Below are 21,395 nucleotides of genomic sequence, written 5' to 3'. Positions count from 1 at the left end.
GCCGGGGGGGCGGCGGAGAGGAGGGGGGGCTCGCCGCTGCGCGCAGCTCCATAATGCAGCGCCTATTACTCAGTGCATTCAAGGGATTAGCTCGCCTTGAAGTTTAGGGGGGGATTCTGCGTCTCCCTCCCCTCCCCGCCTCTTGGGAAGGGGAGCGGGGAGAAGGGCGACACCCCCCTCCCCAAAGTCCCCCCGGCCGCCACTCCGGTCCGTCCCAGCGCACAGCAACTTCTTGCTCCCAAGCGAGCTCGCTTTTAGCGTGTCAGGCCGCACAATGCAGGGCTAATTCCTGCTGCAAAAGGCAAGTGGTGAGGAATCAATCGCAGGCTTTATGCAATCAAAAGGGATGATGGGTTTGGGGTTGGGATTTTTTTTTTTTTTTAAGTTCCCTGCCCCACACTGAATTTCTCCTGCTCCTTACCCTCGTCCTATTAATAATCCCATGCAGGCGATTGCAGACCGAGGTAAAGCTATCATTTGTATGCGCCTGAAGATTAATTTCCCCCATGTACCAACTCAACGGCATAGTTATCTCTTTAACAGGGAAAACAGTTTGGCTCCATTGTCGGGTTGCCAAGACCGCCTTTTGAGAAAGGGAGCCCGGCTAGCCTCTGATCAAACTCAAAGGTTAGTTAAAAGACAAAAACAGCTGAAAATCTTCATGAATAATGCTGTTTCCCCGAGCCCAGTGTAGTGCAAGCGCACATTTCAATGCCATAGCATTTTGTTATGCTGCTCGCCTAAGTCAGAATTTCACAGAAAAGGCAGAGAAGAAAAGCTCCAACAATTAGAGGGGGCCTGTCAGAAAACATTAACGCCTTCCTCGCCCAGCCTGTCAAGCGTGCTGGAAATAAAAAACTGGCATAGCGAATCGCACCTCCACCCTCCGGAGCTGCGGGAGGGGAGGTGGGGGGGAGTTAGGGACAGAGAAGGAGAGAGAGAGACAAATGGACAGGCCCAGGCTGTTAACAGTCCCCCTCGGCTTTGCAGTTCATCCAAAAGCTGGAAAAAGAAGGGGAAAGGACCTGCAGCTGGATGTTCTCTCTTGATATTCATCCCTCTGTTTCATGCTCCTCTCAGGACCACCACATGCACTCACACCATCGGTCCTGCAAAGCACTTGTGAGGTGCTTGGTGAAACAGCAGCACAGCAGAGCTGCCACCACCTTTTGCTCTCTCCAAAGTCGCACTTCTAAATTTCCGTGTCTGTGGCCGTGCAGATGTCCAGTGTGGCTGATCCACAACTGGGCTGAAGGACCTCATGTCAGATGAGCTGTGCTCATGTATAGCACAAGAGGTACCTTGATTTTTTTTAGGAAAACATATTTCAAATGTACAGATTTAACTACCCAGACCTACTACCCACATGCTTGAGCCCGTTCCCCTAGTGACATACCTACTGGCAAAGACACCAGACTATTTAAACCCTCCCTTACATTCGCCTGTAAGTGAACATCTCGGCTTTGACTTTCCTGGCCAAAGCATGGATTTCTCCCAAGCATCTCAATTACAAGAGAGCTCTGCTCCTTTCTTTACTGTAAGTAAAACTCAGACCACCACTTGAATCCTTTTTTTTTTTCCCCCCTTGTTGCCTTTGTTGTCCCATTGCAAATACATGTGTGTGTTAATATCTGATAAGGATCAGATCACTACTGTGCAGCTTCTATGGGGGGGAAGGAGGAAGACGAGCAGGGGAGAGTACTGCTGTGTATTGTATTCACATGTGGGTTGACAAAATAAAATTACAGCAAAATATGAAGTGATTGGAAAAAAAGGAGTATCTCCAAATGTCATCATCTGAGGCATTCTAGGGGATTATACCGGTAAAGGGACACAGCAACACTGCTCAGACAACATGTGAAAGAAAGACAAGTCAGACTTTGCCCATGATTAGAGAGCTGAGTGATTCCTACACATCCCACAAGGAAGGAGCTCTGGCCTTGGGGACGGGAGCCCCATCCCTCCATCCCATGCACACCCTGGAGCAGCAGCACGGTGCATCCAGGCAATATGGTGCTTGCTGTCCCCCTTCAGAAATGGCAGGTGTTTCCTGTAGCTTTGGAGCCAGATGTGTCCTCAGAAGGATGTAAGTAAAGGAGGATGCCCGCTGAGCACTGGTACTTTCCTTGGCTCTGACACTTTTGTCCTGGGCAAACACAAGCAACCAGAAGAAGAGGGAAGAAGTTTCTTGAAGTCACTTTTCTCCCTTTACCTGCTACTTACTATGCTAGCTGCGAGGGGAGAGGTTGGGTGAAAATGCAGGGAAGGGTAACTACAGGAAAAATACTTTTTTTTGGTGACAAGGCATTGATCTTAGACTGAAGCTACCTGGATTCCATGCTGGCTGTGATTTGTTCCTGTCTCAATCTATTTTAGGCTGAGACCCACAAATGTTAAATAGAGTAGTTCCCTACAGGTGCCCGGGGATATGCAGCATTGGGAGAAGGAGAGAAAGCTGTCAAGAGCGAGTGGGTCACTGCTCCAGAGTCTGCTCCCATGGAAAGTGCTGTTGGGAAGAGCCAGTGCATATTAATAATCTGGTTTATTTTTCTGGGGGGCAGACAATCCATATTTTCTTTCACCCCATTGTGAGCGGGATTCAATCCTGTTTGTGCTCTTTGTCTACCACCTCAGAAAGGGGCAGTCACATATTCTTCCCAGAAGAGCTTCACTTCCCCTAAAACATCAGAAAAAACATCTGTACGTTGTCCTTTATGTAACCTGGAAGCTGCTTGGGAGCAAATTCTGTTGAAAACGTGACCCACCAGGCTGTGTATTTCAACCCTTTTAGACCCTGTAAACAACCGCAGCAGCCAAGTTGCCCAGGTTTTCTGCTGGTCACTCCTATTTTGCAGTAACGTGTTGCTTTCTTGCTTTCTGCTTTTATAAACTCCTAATTGCACTGAGGAAGGAAAGATAAAAATCAGAAAGACCTCTACAACCAGCCCCAGTGGCGTAGCCTAGGCCTTTGTGATAGGGGTGGAGATTGTCTTCTGAAATGGAGCCCAAACTCGTTCGGTCCAATTTCACAGAAGCAGATTACAGAAAGAGCCTGCGTTCCCCTTTTGGGATGGGGTCCTCCTCCCTCCCCCCCTCCCCAGCCACACCATTCTCTCTCGCTCGCTCTCCCCTCCTGCTGCTGGTGGGAGCTGCGAGCTATTTTAATTTGCACTTGCTGCACCGGCAGGTCTATATTACCCTGGAACAGGAAAGGAAAAGCCCCATATTAGTAAAGTGTGAAATGCAGTTTTGACTGAAAAGGGAAGCCATTTCTACAGGATTATACCGTGACAGTGCAGATTAAAACCTTGCCATATGGCCAGCTTGCTTTTACTTTCAGGTAACAACGCATTGCTAATTAAGCGGCGATGACATTTCTAAATGAAAAAAAAAAAAGATAAAAGAAAAAAAAGCCACCTGTATGTGAAATAAAGACAGCAATGTGAAGGGAAGACATTAATCGGCGCTAGTAATATTGGAAACCAGCCCTCTTTTATCATTGCGGTTTGCTTTGAATAGGAGAGGGAATTTGTTTGATTTGTTATTGAGTAAACAATAATTCACGTGTGCAGTCGGAGAAGTGAACACGGTGCTCCTGAAAGGTGCCCAACTGACAGCGCGGGAGAGCAAAGTCCTGCATCATACCCAGGACAAACATGGCCCGGGCAATATCGTGGAGAGGTTCCACACCCTGCTTTGCCCAGGGCCTGCAAGGTGATGAGGGGTTTCGCTGAGCAAGGCAGGAGGCCACCCTGCCTGCTTAAGTGTCGGTAACACTTAAGCACGTGCTTAAATGTCTCACTGTACTGGAGATCTTCGCTGTTGCATCTCTGCGGGTACACCAGCAAATGATGGTATAACCAGTCAACACAAAACCTACAGCCTCTCCCACATCCACTTCTGTGTCACCGTGGGACAGCAACGGCTTTCAGACAATATATGGGACAACGTCAGGCTGTTGGTCTACCAAGCAAAGGGTCACTGGTTATTAATTACCCCCCGAGCCTTTCAGACGAAGGGTGTTCTTTAAAGACCTGAGACTTTTACTCGAAGTTTCTAATCAGTGTCTGCGCATACTCCTCCACGCCGTACAAACTGCATTTGGAGCTGCTGACCCAAGAGGCTGAAGAATAGGCAGTGGGACACACTTTGCTTCATCCTGCTTTAAATTTCGTAGCAAACCACATTTTAGGTTACCTTAATGCACATCAGGTTGGTCTGCTCGGCTATGGGCCCTGACTCAGCAAGGAGATTTACAGTGTTTAATATTCTGCAAAAAAAAAAAAAAAGGTCAACTTGTCTCTCACATCTCTCACTGACTGTGCTGCTACTCAGATGAAACCCAATGTTTCATGTGGTCCTCACGGATTTTGCATGCTTGATGATTTGAAGTTGGATTGAGCGCCCAGGTAAGGTTCTAGACAGATGTAAGTCCATGGATGAGCCTGACAGCACTTTACACTTTCTGCTGTCAAATTTTTTCTTCCTTCTCCGCCACTTTGGTCTGCTCTTTAGCCTCTCTTGCCTGTCATATCTGGGGCTGCAGCAGCTCAAAAGTTACACCTTGAACCAGCTTCCAGGGTAAGCATCTATTTGCTTACATCTTCATCCAGGCACTCTCACATCCCTCACCAGCATGATATAGCGAGAACAAGTGTGGGGTGGAAAGAGACCAGCAAACCAAGGAGAAAGCACAGACGTGACGTTCAGAAGCATCTCATTGCAAACACTACCCACCTGAATTCTAAATCCCCGTGGGCTTCATCAAAGATTTGGGTTCTGCCTCTTAGGGACCTGCTGGTGGGGATGGTGGCCTCCTTCTGTCTCTGAGGCCACCGAGCATATAGGAGCTATCATCTCCTATATGTAAAAAAGCTGGCTATTGCCCCCACATGTGCAGAAAGGGGGATGGCATGGACCTGCAGTATCACAGGATGCAGTACAAGATGTTATAGCAGAAATTCACAGTAATCACAGAAGAGAGAGTGGGTCCCTACCAAACAGCCATGTCACGTCCTGCTGGGCAGGACGTCAGCACAGAGCAGCGTGGTTGATGAGGAAGATAGGATCATACAGACAGAGCAGCACTGGGCAGACAGCCCCAAGACCCAGGCAGTGCCAGCTCCAGGAGTTGATCCTGTCGCAGCAAGAAGCATCCCGGGGCTCCTGCAGCTCCCTCTCCTCGTGTCCACACATGTGTCAGAAGAGAGAGGTGTTTGTGCAAGTGGCTGGTAGAGGAGGCTGGAGGGAGCATCAGACAAGCACAGGAGGAGGAGGATGGCTTTATCCTCCATTCACCTACCTTCTACAACACCCCGTGGCAAGCACCGTGAAGGGATCATGATGTACAGACAAACACAAATAAAATAGCTGCTGGCAGAAGCAGTGAGTAAACCTCCTCCCTTCCTCCTCTGCTCCAAAGTTTCTTGTCCGAAGACCACCGCGGCTGCAGGGGCAGGTGATGAGGACAATGAGAGGTCCACAAGGGGCACTTTGCTCAGTCTGGGTTGTCCCTTGGCTTCTCTGCATGGCCAAATCCTGTCTTCTTGGCACATCACTTTTAGTTACCACTGCTCCTTCTCACTCTCTGTGTGGGGAACTGCTACTGACCAATGGAGCATTTATAAATAGAACAATGTTTAATTAACACAACAGTAGGACAGACTTGTTGAAATACTTCCCAGACAGCAGGCAAGAGTCCTGACAAGGAGACTATTATGGGAATTTTAATGAATCCTTCCAGAGTGGGACGGCTTCCATACACCTACATTGCAATGACTAATTTTGTTTGTGAAAATTGTATTGGTAAATGATGCAGAGTGACAATAATGTTGGGGACCAGCGAACTGAATAAAGTCACTGGATGACTATGTGAAATACTGCCTACAGGACAGAGCAGAGTGCTTTACTAAATGCACTGCAGTCATGGGTCCGAGTGCCCAAAAGCCCACGTCAGACCTAGCTACAAATGTAGTTTGCATAAGGCAGGCAAAGAAGCAATTAAATAACCCAAACAAGGATCTAGCCATGCCAGATGCCACCACAGCGTGAAAAGAAGCAAGAGCTGCGCAACTACTTCTGTGAGACACGACCAGGAGCATGTGCCTTATTAACACCACTGTTAAATGCATGCCTGCTAGCTGCTACGGCTGTAATTGAGACAACGCACACATATCCTTGCCATCTCCCTGTTTAAGAAAAGAGGAAATTAAAACTGGCTACCTCAGTGATGGGCTTGTGCAAGGTTCCCACCTACCATACAACAGTCTACTTCTTCTAACAAGGGTGTGTGAAATGTGAATCAAGGGGCACAGAGAGGACAAAGTCACGGCACTCCCTTAAGTCTGCCTCCTCCTAGATCTCTAAACTGTTCTTTATACGCCAGCAGAGACATTGCACACCATCGGTAACCCAGCGGCCATAACCAATGAGTGCTAATGAGCTCAGAAATTCAGAAACAGCCTCTTATCCTTCAAGATATTAAGCAACAAAGCTCCCAGGAAGACGGTCTGCAATGACAAATGGGTTATTCTTAAATTTGCCAGTTCAGCTGTCCACTGCTGTACTGTGTGGACAGTAGCCAGCAAGACTACAGTCCTTGTTCTTCTCACTTCATCATCATTGCACATCTGAGGTTCTTTTTCCCAAAAGACCTACATATTAATGGACAGATTGGCAATACGCATTATCTAGCCAGGGAGCCTGGGCAAGGCCAGTTTTCTTCTCTAGTTTTGCTATTTTCTCTCCTTTACAGGCATATGACTTTTTTTCCTGGATTATGGTGAATTAGGTGAATGCACATTGATTATTGAAATATGTTGCACCACACTCCAAACAAAATGGTGTTGCAAGGTTAGCTTTCCACGGAAGCGTGTGCTAGAATACTAATAAGCATAGTTAAATACAGGTTTTGGTGCATTACTTCGGACATCGAGGAGCAAAATCATCTCTGTTTTACTGGGCTAGACAATGGCATACACAGAGCTGGCTAAGAAAGTGAACAAAATTATTGCTGAAGACTTTGGTAACGTGTAAGGATTTCATTGAATTGGGGTGAAACTTAGCAAACTGCTTGCCATAAGCCTTGGTTTGCTGAGGAAAAGAGATGAGGAATAAGAGGGTATGTCCCTTCAACTGCTACAGATGCTGCTGCACTCAGAGGTGCAGGCTGTGAAAACATTGATTGGTTTTATCCCCATGCATCTGTTTCCTGTTGAATTCTTCCTTTTGCATAATGTGGAGTCTTGCCTGTCAGATAAACGCAGTGCCTCACCCCCAGACAAAAGTGTTGGCCTCTGACAAATCCATCTACAGCACACCTAGCTCCATCGGTGGGCATATTATGAAAGGTAATGAGCTTGACAGTCCCCTTAGCTCCAGCTGCTGTAGCAGCGTGTAATGAGCCCTGCTCTATGGACTCCGGCTCTCACACTAAAACGCCATTGAGAAGTGAGACAGCATGCCGCTGAATTTAATTTACTGCTTAGCATCAGCTGGCCCCAGATGATGGAAGGTCATCTGGATGGAGGGTCAAGTGGTATAAACAGCTCCAAATCTCCCTTCTGCCCAAGGGCTCGGAGCCGGTAAGCCCCACGGCAGGCAGGCGCAGACCCGATGGGGGTACATCGGCTGAGCAGGCTCCACAGGCAGATTCCTTCGGAGCATCTGCTCTCCCAGATGAGGAACTCCTCCCACCGACTGTATCCCATCAGCATTTTCACAGCAATTTAGAGAAAGTCCAATGCAATAGGCCAGGTTCCTTGAAGGAGTTCGTCTGCCGTTGTAGGGACTTCTCTTCTGGTGGAGTAACTTTCCTGTGTCCATAACAACACATTATGTTGTATTTTGCTTGTAAGGTATTAAGGGTTTTTAGATCACAAGGTACCTTTATTCTGTTTCAACAAAGAGAAGCTGGAGGCAAGGTTTGAATAGCCCAGAAATGGCCAATGCAAGATACTGAAGGAAAAAAAATAAGCAAAGGGTAGCATGTGGTGATACCACCTTCAGTGATGTACGGCTCAAGGATGTGCAGAGCCAAAGGCAGGGCTATTGCACTTAATTCCTCCCAGAGACTTTTTCCTCCCATGGACTTGTCTAAATACGTCATAAGCAGCACTAAGCTTTGGGTGCATTTAAAAACTAAGTCCGATCAATGAGAAATCTTAAAAGATTCATTTTTTGCGTGCAACCTAAGGGTTGGACCTGCCTCTTCTGACAGAAGCTAACTAGTCATCCTGTGCTCCAGAGGATTATGATCGTGGGAGAGCAGGACTGAGACACACCAGCCTGGCAGGGGAGGGGTGCTCTTTCCCATTGGGAAGATGGGTAGTGCTGTGTAAGGATGTCCCAGCCTTAAACCCAGAGACGTGACTGTCCAGTAAGAAATCCAGAGGCCGGATCCAGGTCTCGGAAAAAGGTGCTAGCGGGGAAGGGGGCCTGGGGCATGACGTGCTCCAGACAATTTCTGCAGCTGCTCTTCAAAGACGTAATCCAGTGAGACCACCTGAGGAGTAGGAAACCTTCCCAAGCGAGTAGCATTGACAGAATGAGACCCCTAAGGAGTGAAATATGGGTCTTTAAAAATTCACCTCACTGTGTGGTGGCAGGTTTCTGGTGGGTTTGTGTGCCTGGATGCTTGCTTGCATGTCTCTAAAGCACAATGCATGTGCTTGGCTCGGTGCAGCCCATACTTGCACATGTTTCTTCCCTGCTTACAGTACACCAGGGGCTTGGTACAGGCCACAGACACACGTGTGGGGTGGTGGGGGCCCAAAGACAGAGCTGCACAGCTATGTCCATGTGGGCAGATGGTGCAACACAAAGCCAGGTACCGTCGCTCTTCCCACATCCTGGTACTACATGGTCTGAGCGCTCGTTCGTGCCCCAAACGTTTCTCTTTCTTTAGATATTGCCACCTCTTTCAGCAAGGACAAAGACCTGTTTGTGAGGGGATCCTTTTCTGCAGGGATGACAGGTGGGAACAGAGGTCTGATATAAATATACCCTTATTTGAAGTGGGTTGTGAGCGGGATCTAGTCTAATTTTCCACCCTGAACAAACAATTTTACTCTGCGCGAAACTTTCTCTAAAGAGAATGATCTCAATTAAGAAAACCACAACAACACAACTTTTTAAAAATACCGTCGTTATTGTCCGTGTGGGTTTTGGGTGGGCTGTGGAAATTGATTTACGAGTCAACCACTTTTCTCTTTTCTTGCCATCTCTCGCTTGAGTGGTTTGTAGGCCTTGGCCCTTTCTTTCACTCAAGGAGAATAAGGTTGTCTATGGAAGAGGTCAGCATTTCAAATTGGTGGAGTTCAACTGCACAAATGACATAGAACTGACAAGAAAAGACAGGGGGTTTGGAGGTCATAGACTGCATAGGTCCTGGTTAGGGTTTTTGCTTTGTGATGGGACCTGGCACCAAAATGAATTAAATAACAGGCTTAAGGACTATTGAGGGAGGGCTGAATGCAAATCAAAGATAAGTAGAAGTTTTCTTTCCTAAAAGGGGAATGATTTTTTTCCTTACCTCCCCCTTTCCATATCTGCACAGGCAAGGTCTGCATGTTAAACATGATTTAGCAGGCATTATTCTGGAGCCTTTTCATCAGGTTTCTGCAGTGATTGCCTATCTTGGCCTATGATTAATGATCTGCTGTGCAATTTGGAGGCTATAATGACTCAACAATCCACACACAAACTATATAGTCGCATTCCTTTTGCAGATTTGCCAAGCTGTTACCAAGGGGCCCACAACCAAGCAGGATTGTTAGAGAGATAGCTAAGCATTTCTGCAAATGCCATTCTGCCCTTATCTTGCTGAGAAGTGCGTTGGGCAGCAAGCTCATTTACAAAATTCAAAGCCTAGATTTCAGCGGTTCTTTAAAAAAGAAAAAAAATTCTGGACTGAAATAATCATTAAAAAGGCCGGTAAGAAAAGATCCCGGTATATGGCCTCTCAGTGATTATACCGACAAAATACTTTCTTTGTTTCCAAATTTTGAATCTGATTAATTGAGGCCTAATGCTATTAATGCAGTTTGAAAGAGAAAAGTTAATCTTTGGAAACCCATGCCATAAACGAAATCTGAAAATCTAAGCAGATTTTGAAGCAAAAGCTTTGTCTTCATTTCAGTTTCCATATAGGAATAGGTTATGAGGATTTATTTATAGATTCAACTGGATTTGTATCCGGTTAAAAACTGTAGAATAACTGCTTTATAAACTTTTTTCATTCAAAATATGGGTCCTGATGAGAGTCGTCTTGGAAAATCCATAGTTCTTGTTTGTGAGGTTGTTTTCAATAAAAATAGATGCAAACAGGAAAAGCGAGGACAAAGCTACAGAAAAAAACCCACACTGTCTTTCAGAGGGATATCAACTGTCTTATGAAACATAATTACAGAATAATCTATATATGTTCCTGTTTTCATTATTAATTATTAGATGCAGTCTGAATAATTCAGTCATAACCAAAACAGCTCTGGTACTAGTTCACTGCAGCCACGCTCACTTTAATGATTCATTCGGTTTTCGTTTCCTTTTTGTCTGGCTTGAGGGGAAGGGAATTGGAATGCATGTAGCAGATCCGCCCTGCACATCATAGTATTATTATTATCATCAATATCATCATTATTATTATTATTATTATTGTTTTTATTATTGTTTTTATTATTGTTATTATTATTATGGAAGTGCCTGAAAGCTTTAAACAAAGGTGGAGCTTCACTGTGCTAACACTGAACCTTCATAGTAATATTGTACCCTCACAATGAAAGGTATCTCTCAATCCTGTACATAATGTGCTGAGACTCTGATTTTGGAAAGCCTCCACGGTTCCAGATTTAAGTACAAGCGTAAGTGCTTCCCTGCATCCAGGCTTAAGCAAATATATCACACTTTAGTCTATGTCCAGAGTGAAGACCAAGATGTCTCCAAACCGTTTAGGAAGAAAGGCTTTCTCTGATCCCACCATAGGCAACAGCAACCTCCCTCCTCAGCTCTGGCTTCAAAGCCTGTGTTAGTGTTTAAAGAAACATTTTTAATACCGAATACAAATAGGAGATGCACAATATATTACTCGAAGGCTCAGCGCTCTCGCGGTTTCCTGCTGATGGGGAGGAAGGGGTAAGAAACCTCTGGCTATGAACACATTCAAGCAAAGCAGCATTTACCCTCCCCTTTCTGCATAGGAGCTTTCACCCTTATGCCAAGAGTCAACCCACAGCGACGCACCAGGGAGGTCCCACTATTTGGTAGGTTTTTAACTAATCTTTGCCTCAAATACATACATAAATAAATAAAATCAGCTGTGAGCACACTGCTGTACAGCCATGATAGTGCTGCTGTGCACTTAAGTCTGTTAATCTATGAATGGTTGTGTAGCTGACACTGCCTTCAGGGCAAAGGGATGGACTAGATCGGGGTCAACAACCTTTCAGTGGTGCTCTGCTAGCCTGTGGTTATCAGCCCCGAAGCAGAGGTTATGCAGGACAGCAAGAGCTCATCAGTAGCTGGAAGATACCGCCTCTCAAAGAGGAAAAAACCTGCTGCTGTAGTGGGATCATTGGCCTGTGAGGAACAGCCACTCCTCCTAACTCAGGGAGTGAAGCCAAGGCAGCAGCAGGGAGCCCTTAAACCTCTCAGATTTCACTCCCGGGGATGCCATGGCCGCTAGCTCCCAGCCTTGCCTGTGCCTCTGAAAATCAGTACTCGTCCCCTCAGGTAGATGGTGTCTCCAAATCTGTTTGGGACTCCTCTGCTTTGACTTCATGTTTGTCAGAAAGCAGCAAAAATAACAAAACACCAAAAAAGGACCAGAGCAGGTCTATTGACAGGAAATGGTTTGCCTGGGAGCCCACACGTGATTCTGAAAATGAATGCTATTTCAAAAGAATCTTTCGCTGCTTTCTGTGTGAGCGAAGCTTGCTCTGCAACCCCACATCCACGTGAATAGTAACTTGGAATGGGAGAAAGACACGGGTCCCCACTGGCATCAGACCTCCACCACCCTCTGTGGAAAGCTTAGCACTGAGATGGATGCATACTCACCACAACAGTTATGTCCTTGGCTTTTCTACTGGAACCAGCTCTTTCAAATGTGGGATGTGTGTTGTGTGAGACAGACAACCGCCTGCCAGGCAGTGTGATGAGGTCAACCTTATTTCACACTGGTCATCACCTCTCAGTTCCTTGTGTTTACTGACCTCACTGTGAACTGTTGCTTAAAGGTGAACTGGACCGAGATTTTCAGAGGTCATGAGTGAGCCTGAAACCACAGTGGCTGAATATGCAAGAGGGAACTTTTCAGGAATTTCATTTTCTTGAAGGATGCTTTCAATGCTTTCGGCAAGCCAAGCTTTTTCAAGGTATCTCATCTGGAGCACTCAGAACTACTAGTCAGTTTTTTAGGAGCTCTTTTGCAAATTTGGTCATATAGCCAGTTATCTGAGTGAGTCAGCTTCACGCTTGATATGAACTATGTTCTTCTTCAAGTTGAACTGGACTACGGATGAGGAAATGAATTATCCTTCAGGTTTCTTAGCACACCACCTTGGATCCAGCCAGCCTGGAAGCCTGCTAGAACCAAGCCTTTTGAAATATTTTGGCACAGGGAGAGGGCAGGCTTCCTTTCCTCTGAATTCTCATCCCAAGGCATTTCATAAACTGTAAGTTCCCAGGTGGTGCTTGTGTTCATATATTTGTGCATACTGCTCAGTGTGCAACAACAGTTAGGATGGACAATAAAGAAAATATAGAGAAAATTAGTCATTCTCTTTGAAACTGAGTGACCTGGTAGCATGAAAGAGATAGAAGCTAAGTTTATATGGACATGTCATACTGAGGTCACCATCAGTTTGCATTCATATTAAATATATATGGTAGACACAGTTCCTTTCCAAGAATGACTTTCATATGAACACAGGAGGAATAACAATCACTCCAGCTGCACTCTTGGCAGCTTTTTGTAGTCCATGTGTTCCAGGAGGAAAGATTCTGGTCTTGAGTGATGGCTCAGCACTCCTGGAGGGCCAGAGTTCAAGTGCTGGGATGCAAGTTTTGAGGAAGTTAGAGATTTTTACACGTGTCTGCAAGGCACATACTAACACGTTTTGGAATCTGAGAGTGACTTAAGCCAGACCTCTCCTTTGATGACAGAAAAAGTGAGTTTAGGTAAAAGTATTGTAGCTTAAAGAATGTGGACAAGTGTGTAATTTTTCACCAGGCACCGAGAAAACTATTGATTGCGTCAGAAGCTGAAAAATCAGCCCCAGAATCACCCAGAATTACTTTAAGCACTGGCACATATAACAGTGACTATTTGCCAAACTAACACACAGTGAAAGTCTGAGCTAGTAGATCATTTCTTTGAAATGAGTGTAACAAACAATTACGCTGGCTGTTGGCAAACAGTGGCTGACAGTTGCAAACACCATTTTCATGGGATCTTTTGGAAGTCACGAGTGTATAATTTGAGACAGGCAAACAGGGGTGATCACAGCTATTTCTAAGAAAGCCTGTTCACAGAAGAACAGCTTGCTCAGGGTTGTATCTCTGTCTTCACTTGGGAACCAACATTTTTGTCCATCTTACAAATGGATGCACGTCAGCCAGTTGCAAAGAAAGGTGGTAGAAGTTAACCCTTGCAAATAAATAGAAAGTATCAAGTGATCAGTCCTTCTAGAGGAAATCCATTTTTCCATGCTTCTTTTTAAGTCGTTTGAGCACTTTTACAGCCAAAGATTGGTAAATTGGAGTCATGGGGCTAAAATGGCTAAGAATCTGGAAGGGACTTTGCAAAGAATAGGAATGTGGTCATGCAGAAGAACAATGGTGTATGTTCCAGAAATTACAATCTTGTCCTTCTAATATATTTTATTCTGCTTGCTAACTAAATGCAGGGCAGGACAGGCATCTCTACCAGGTCTTCTATAGTCTGTCGGTTTTAAAAGGGGCTATGGCTCTGACTTTCCACACATCAAATTGCTAGTTTTTGCTTTAAGCCGAGTACTGTAATCCAGAAATTAATAGAATATATAGCAAAGGATAAGACAAAGTATTTTTCAAACCTAAGAACAGTTGTGTTATCAAGGCTGGACTGTAAATCCAAGCCCCAGATTACCTAGTTAAGGGATCAAAATCACATAAAGGGTTAAGATCTGCTCCTCCAGATGTGAACTTCATTAATTTAATCTAAAACATCTTGAGAGATAATAATACACATATTTTCAATTACAACAATTATTTAAACAGCCTTAATCTTGCACTTCATGAAACCATTTACATTCACTCTAATGTCAAGCTCTGCAGGGGAATATGTTAACACAGGAAATGTAGCATCTTCTAATTACAGTACTTCTATAAAACAGAAACAAAACTGAGTTTTGAAGGCCAAGCTGAGAGCAGGGACTGTTCCATGGCAGATGGGAATGCAGAAGCACCAGGGCCAGTTGAAGAGATAGGTATACTGTATTTTACTTCTCTGTGGAGACACCGGCACCCATCCCTGGGAAAAGATGTATTATCACTAAATATGCATGTCGTGTGGAGGTAAGAACACACTCTCATTGATTGAGTAGCGTCCATAGTTGTAGGTCTTAAAAGAGAATTACTATGTTGTTATACGCTCTGATCTTCCTACAAGCCTGACACAGCTCACCACAGAAGGTCACAGCCCAAGATCACATGCAGAAGGAATAGCATGTATCAAATATTTACAGTTTCTCAGTCAGAACAAGAGAGGCGACTGTGACCTCTGTCACCTACTCTGAAAAGAGAGCAGCAAAAGGCAGCATGGCATTTCCCCGTCAGTCAGACCTTGAGGCTATCTGAAAGCACCAGTTCCATTGCACTCCTGGGGCTTTGCTTCAGCTCCAAAGGCCTCTGTGGTGCTCACACTGTGGGCAGCTGCCTCAGGTTAGCCTTCTGCACAGATCTGAGCAGCTCAGCCCTCAGGGCCACCATGGCAGCTTGGAGGTTAGAGCTAAGAAATAGGTTCCCAGGCCAGAATGTCATGTTGGTGCACTGAAGCCTTAAAAGACATGTGAGGAAAACCAGTATGAATTTGCAGATGGGAAAACTTCAGATTATCACTCCAGACATGGTGCTGATGCTGCCTCAGTGTGTTGTCCTCCTCCATGGTAGTGGAAATGAACAAACTACTAGCATGAATATATGGGTGGGCAGCTCAGGGATGTTCATGTCTCGTTGAAATTCACTGTAAATTGGGTACCACACTGCTTCAGCTGCCTTGGCAAATCCTAACTTTACCTTACATTTTCCCGTTACCTGATAAGATTTTCCCAACAGTGACAATGACTTTACTGCTTTGTAGCGGTCACGATCTGCAAGTAATGTGATGCTAGTAGGCAAAGACAGCAGTTTACGCTAGAACCCTTTGTATGACATGCTGCACAAAGAGCAAAGACTATTTCTATCAAGGGAGACTTGCTGTGAAGAGCTTTTTTGTCACATCGTTACACTCAGTCATCAAAATGTATATGCATCTTTTTGGAGATGCAGCAGCTTAATTCCCTCTTTGAACTTGACTAGACCACTGGCTGTCTGTAGTTGACAAACTGCACAAATGTGAGTGTAGAAATATGTCCTTCCTGGAACAAATACACACATGTATTGAAACCCAGCATCCACCACAAGGATTACCTCAACTGTTTGGTGATGCAACTTAGTGGTGCTACATCGATGCTGTACAGGCATAGAACTGTCCCCCTTCCCAGCCCTACACCCCTCTTGGTAATAGGCCCTTTGCTGGCAGACAACACAAGAGGCAGGGCGGTTCTTGTAAAGGCTCTGGCACATACAAAGAAATCAAAATTTGTCTTAAAATCATGAAGCAAACTTTGTGCAAAAAGTTTCCAAGTGTAGCGAAGGCTCATCCGTCTAATAAACACTCCCCCAACACACCCATCAGTAGTGCAGGGGAGCAGGGCCGGGAGAGGGTGATGGGGAGGGTTTTTTTATTTTTTTTCAAATTGCAATTGTTTGGGTTGCTGATCCAAGGTAAATGACAAGAAATCGAAAGGCACCCCCAACACACATATTTCAACTAAAGCAAGCGCTTGGGATTATTTTTTTCCCCCTCTGTGTCTGTTTGAAGGTATTCTCCCAAGTTGACAAGCACGTGTTTTGGAGACCATTGAAAAGTTTCTGCCATAAATAGAGGAGGCAGCTTGGCTTAAGTGTTGCTAGGGAATACCTGGCAACAGGCAACAATAGTCCTTTTAGAGAGCCCAGGGCAAACAGTGACCGTGGTAATGGGGTGGGCTTAAGGGAGGCTCCTTGCCCAAAGCCCCTCCACTCACACTGCGCCTCCAGCCCTGGGCTGTGTTCCGGAAATTCCCCGCACAAAGCCCCCCATTCAATGGGAGGCGGGTCCGTGCGTGTGCTTTTCTGGCAGGGAGGGGGGCTGCAGAGGGAGGGGGCATTCTTGCCAAAAAAAAAAAAAAAAGAAAACCCAAACTTTTTTTTTTTTTTTTTTGCAAAGGCTAAGGAAAGCACAGAAAGTGCTAAGTTTGTAAAAGAAGCTGAAAAGGTTCAGAAAGGAGCATAATGGGGCCAGGGAATGCCCCGTGAATTTTGAACAGAGAGCAGAAAAGAGACCCTAAAAAGCAATTAGTGATGCTGCTTGTCGCCGAAGAGAGAGCTTGAAGGAGGTGGGAAGGCGCAAAAGGAAGAGGGCAACTCCAATCACTTAGTAAAGTACGAGGAAAAGCGGGGCGGGGGGTGGCGGGGGCGGGCAGGCACAAGAGAGATTTTTATAGTAAAAGTGGATGGAGGCACACGGCGAGGGCAGCGTCCGAGGAGCGCCTGGAGCAGCAGGCACATGCCGAGCTGGGTCTTGCCTTTGCCTCCTCTGCTCGTTTCTACAAAACCGGGGAAGGGCCAGGGCCAAGCTGCTGTCTCCCAGCGAGCCCAACGCGCTGCAGGCTCAGCCCCAAATCCTCACCCGTCCCTGCGAGGAGGACTCCTCAGCCAAGCGTCTCCGCCTGACGGATGAAGGCGAGGGGGACATTTCTGAAAGACCTCCGGTCTCTCTTCCCCTCTTTCCAGAGCCGTGCACAGACGCCTATTTAGCCATACATTCCCTGTGCAAAATAAAAATAACGCTGTCTGCTCATTAGCTGGGAGTTGTTAGGGGGAAAAAAAGGAAGGAAAAAAGGGCTGTCTGAACAGGGCTGAATAGCTATAACCTTAATGGGTTGTCAGAAGTCTGCTGGCAGCAGGGTGAGGGCAGCCAATCCCCCTCCAGTCTTTTGTCCTAGACATTGTTTAGGATCAGTGGTAGCTCATTAGGTCGGGACTGTAATATTCCTAACGATCCTGTGGGGCTGAGGCTTCAGACCGTGTCTTCAGCTGTTTTCCTGATGTCAATCTGATTCACGGGGAGGTATTTATCTTGACAGAGATACTTTGGTCAAAAGCGTTATTTACCTTTTTATATCCTGATTACTAACCTTCGACAAAAGTTGCAGCTGGAAGGGGGAAAGGGGAAGCTGAGAGTCCTGCCTGCATGAACCGAGGTGTGTTGCAGTGAAAGGCAAGCTGGAAAAGCCAAGTAGATGGGGCCTTGGCCTACAATTTGGCCCTACAGTTTGCCTCCTTGTATTTCAGTTTCCATCTGTAAAGTAAGGATAATCACCCATTTTGCATTCTGGGGGTGGTGGGGAAGAAAATATTAGAGTGTGAGGCTTCCAGGCAATGGGCCAGATAAGTAGCTAAAATTAATACCTTTCCTGCATTCAGGGGTCCTAGAATGGCTGGGCTTTTCTGTTGTTGTTTTGTTTTTTCTGGTTTCTAACAAAAAAAAAATATTCTGAATTAAATTGTAAATCAGAATGGATTTTTCAGTCGTGTATAATTCCCCTTACATCCTATACTTATTTTCAGCCTCGCAACATGAATTTGCTAAGGAAGGGAGCAAAGTTAAACCCCTACCTCCCCTCAGGCACCTCCACCTCTGAGATACTCCATGGAGGCATGGGGCCGAGCAGATGCTATTCACTGAGGCCAAATCCCCAGCTTTGGTCGTGTGCTGTCCGACGGTGTCACAAATCCAAAATGACATATTAGTAAAGTGATGAAACTAAAGGATAATTGATCATATGGTAGATTTCCTTGTAATTAGGCAACACACTATACATCCACTTGCCAGTCTTGCCAGTCACAGACAGCAAAGTACATTGTCATTCTCTGCCCTCTCTAAGACTTTACTTCAGTATTTAAGGCCCGAGGTTTTCTAAGGAAACTCTGAGAACTCCATGCAGCTGCCCTACTTCCCTATTAAAAACCAGCCAAACTAACAAATAATGATGAAATGATTTCCTTATTTATTTTGTGTTAGAAAACAGAGTGGACAATGAACTGCTCTCTGAAACAAAGGGGCAAGAACTACTCGTCCCTTTCACTCCAGTAAGAGGATGGTAAGTACGCAAAGGTCAGCATACAGACACTGGAGGGTTCAAACCAAGAGCACGAGGCAATGAGAACAACATCCCCAGATCCTTGGTGAGTGCAAAGCCCACCAGCAGCTGCCTCTGTGGTGCTCCAGATCTGGCCAGAGCTGGAGCAGCTGCTGTGGGCATCCTGCAGACTGAAATAGCTCCCCAGTGGCTCTGTCACGTTCCCTGTGCTAAAATCCTGGCAAGTGATTTAGTGCCCCACAAGACACCATCAAAACACATGGAAAGACACACATAAAAAGGCTTATGGATTCTCCGCTGTGGCTTAGCTGTGATTGCGTTTGGGTAACTCTGCTTCCTGGGACGAGTTGTAAATTAATATAATGAATGATGAGCTCTCCACGAAGAACTCTCCCACCATCCCAAGGAGGGATGGAATTTCAGATCCAAATTAGTATATTCTTACAATGAGGGGCATATTCTGCTGTCAGTGAAACTCCTTCTAGGCTAAGGGTTATTCTTCACAGGTTACCTAATTACAAGGGAGTATGGGCATCAAGAGGTGCCTGCCACCAGCAGCACACAACAGAGTAAGCAGGCCACATCGCTGTCAAATAATCCAGGAATGGATTTCAAGCTGATGGGCAGCAGAAAAAATGCTGCCCAGAGATGAAGCAATGGGACACATCTCATCAGCTGTGAAACGGCTTTCGCTGAACAGCTTTGCCAGGCTCCCTTTGCTGGCTGGTTTCTCTGGTACCCCAGAAACAGTTTAAATATTCAGCTCCCACACCCGGGCTGCAAATGACACAGGTGTCTGTGCCTGGATTCACAGGAATGAATTAAGCTCAGCAGGACAGAGCAAAAAGGGCTGGTGTCTTTTTCAGCAAGTTGTTAAATGACCAGCAGCACTTCTACTGTGTGACTGAAATACTACGACGACCAATGGGATAAGTTCTGCTGTCTACCAACATCAAGCTGAGAAAAAATGATCACCAGCATCACTCAAAGGTCTCTGAAATATTTCAATCTATTTTAAAACAGTCTCTGTGTGGTATTTCTAACAGGGAAAGTAGAGGGATATGAAGGCAACGGTAATTTACTGTTTCCTCTGGCTCACACTGACTTCTCTGTCTTGCGCAGGGTTTGAAAACTGCAGGCTTGTAAAGAACTTCTCAGAACTGCACTGAGAGTCTGACTCTGTGTTTGTGATAAGATATAAAAATGATAAAACTTTTAAATATTAATAGTAGATCTTTATGTTTAGGCTTCTACAAAGAGAGCTGCCATTTTGATGACCAAGGATGAAGACTTTTTGGTGCTGTTTCCAATTTTAGCAACTAACTATTTTGTCATTTCAGTATATACTTTTGAGTATGACAAAGATGTTAATCCACTGCTAACAAATGATACATTTTAAGTGCTATTAAAATGCCTACTCACTGGAAAAATCTTCTATTACTTAATCAGCCTTCTGTGAGAGCAAGCACATATTTGTGAGTAGATAGGAGCCCATATACTCACAAGCATGCACACCTGCACATATCTCTGCCCACACACACAGAGAGACAAGTCCATCTTAATACATGTGGATGCACATATGTTCATGCACATAGACACATATACACATCACACACGCAGACAACCACTCACCCACAAGCCCACAGGCACACCTGTGCACAAGCCTGCACATATGCTCATACATGCATGCACATGTGCACCTAGACACATCCACACCTTTGAATGCATACGCATGCATCCCTGCACACACCGATGGCCATAAGTGCACACATATCATAGAATCATAGAATGGTTTAGGTTGGAAGTGACCTTAAAGATCATCTAGTTCCAACCTCCTGCCATGGGAAGGGACACCTCCCACTGGACCAGGTTGCTCAAAGCCCCATCCAGCCTGGCCTTGAACACTTCCAGGGATGGGGCATCCACAGCTTCTCTGGGCAACCTTTTCCAGTGCCTCACCACCCTCATAGTGAAAAATCTCTTCCTAATATCTAATCTAAATCTACTCTCTTCCAGTTTGAAGCTATTAAACAAGTACACTTCAGAACATGCATTCACCCATATGCACGTTTATGGGTGCTCATGCACTTGCATGCACACATAAACACTTGAATGCACATGCATATGGCTGTACCCCTATGTGTACACCCACGTAATCGTCCACTTATACTCACCCACGATCACACGCACACATCTATGCACATAGACATGCACAAGCAAATGCACACTTGCATACATGTGTGCAAACCCACACACATGCACACACAACTCTACACACAAACACTTACATATAGGCACGTATGCAAATACGCATGCACCCCCACACCGATGCACCCTTGCACACAACCATACACAGCCATATATGCACACGTCCTCACACTCACACATGTCCACACACACACACACAGGCCGGCACACTACACACACGCCCTCCCGCCCCTGCGCCCCCCCAGCCGCCGGGGCAGCACCACGGACAGCGCCCGCCGCGCCGTCCGCTCACCGCCGCGACGCGCTCCGCTCCGACCGCGTGCCGGTTCGGGTCCGCACCCGGACCCGGACCCGGACCCGGACCCGGACCCGACCCGCTGCCGCTGCTAACGAGGAAGCGCCCTCTCATCCATCTGCTTGGAGCCGTGCTCGAAACCTGTGGCAATACTTCTGGGAGTGAGAGGCAAAGTCACGCTGGAAATACTCCAATTTCCCAGCAAAACGCACCAGCCAAAATCCTTGCCGATGCCGAGCCCCTTTGGTTTCAAAGCGACTATTTTCAGACTCACCTGGCTTAAGCACTTGGGAAATACACCTACCTGGAAATTGTTCTTACAACTAAGCACATCAAGAACAGTGTTGTTTCCACACTGCACGAAAGGACAGCAAAGGCATGGTTGTTTTGCCTATAATAGTAATGCTTTCTCATGTACATTTTTAATAGCTCATATCCAGCACGGCAAT

Source organism: Larus michahellis, chromosome 1, assembly GCF_964199755.1.
Source record: "Larus michahellis chromosome 1, bLarMic1.1, whole genome shotgun sequence".
Lineage (NCBI taxonomy): Eukaryota > Metazoa > Chordata > Aves > Charadriiformes > Laridae > Larus > Larus michahellis.
The sequence above is the reverse complement of the archived record's forward strand: the minus strand, read 5'-3'. Positions refer to the sequence as shown.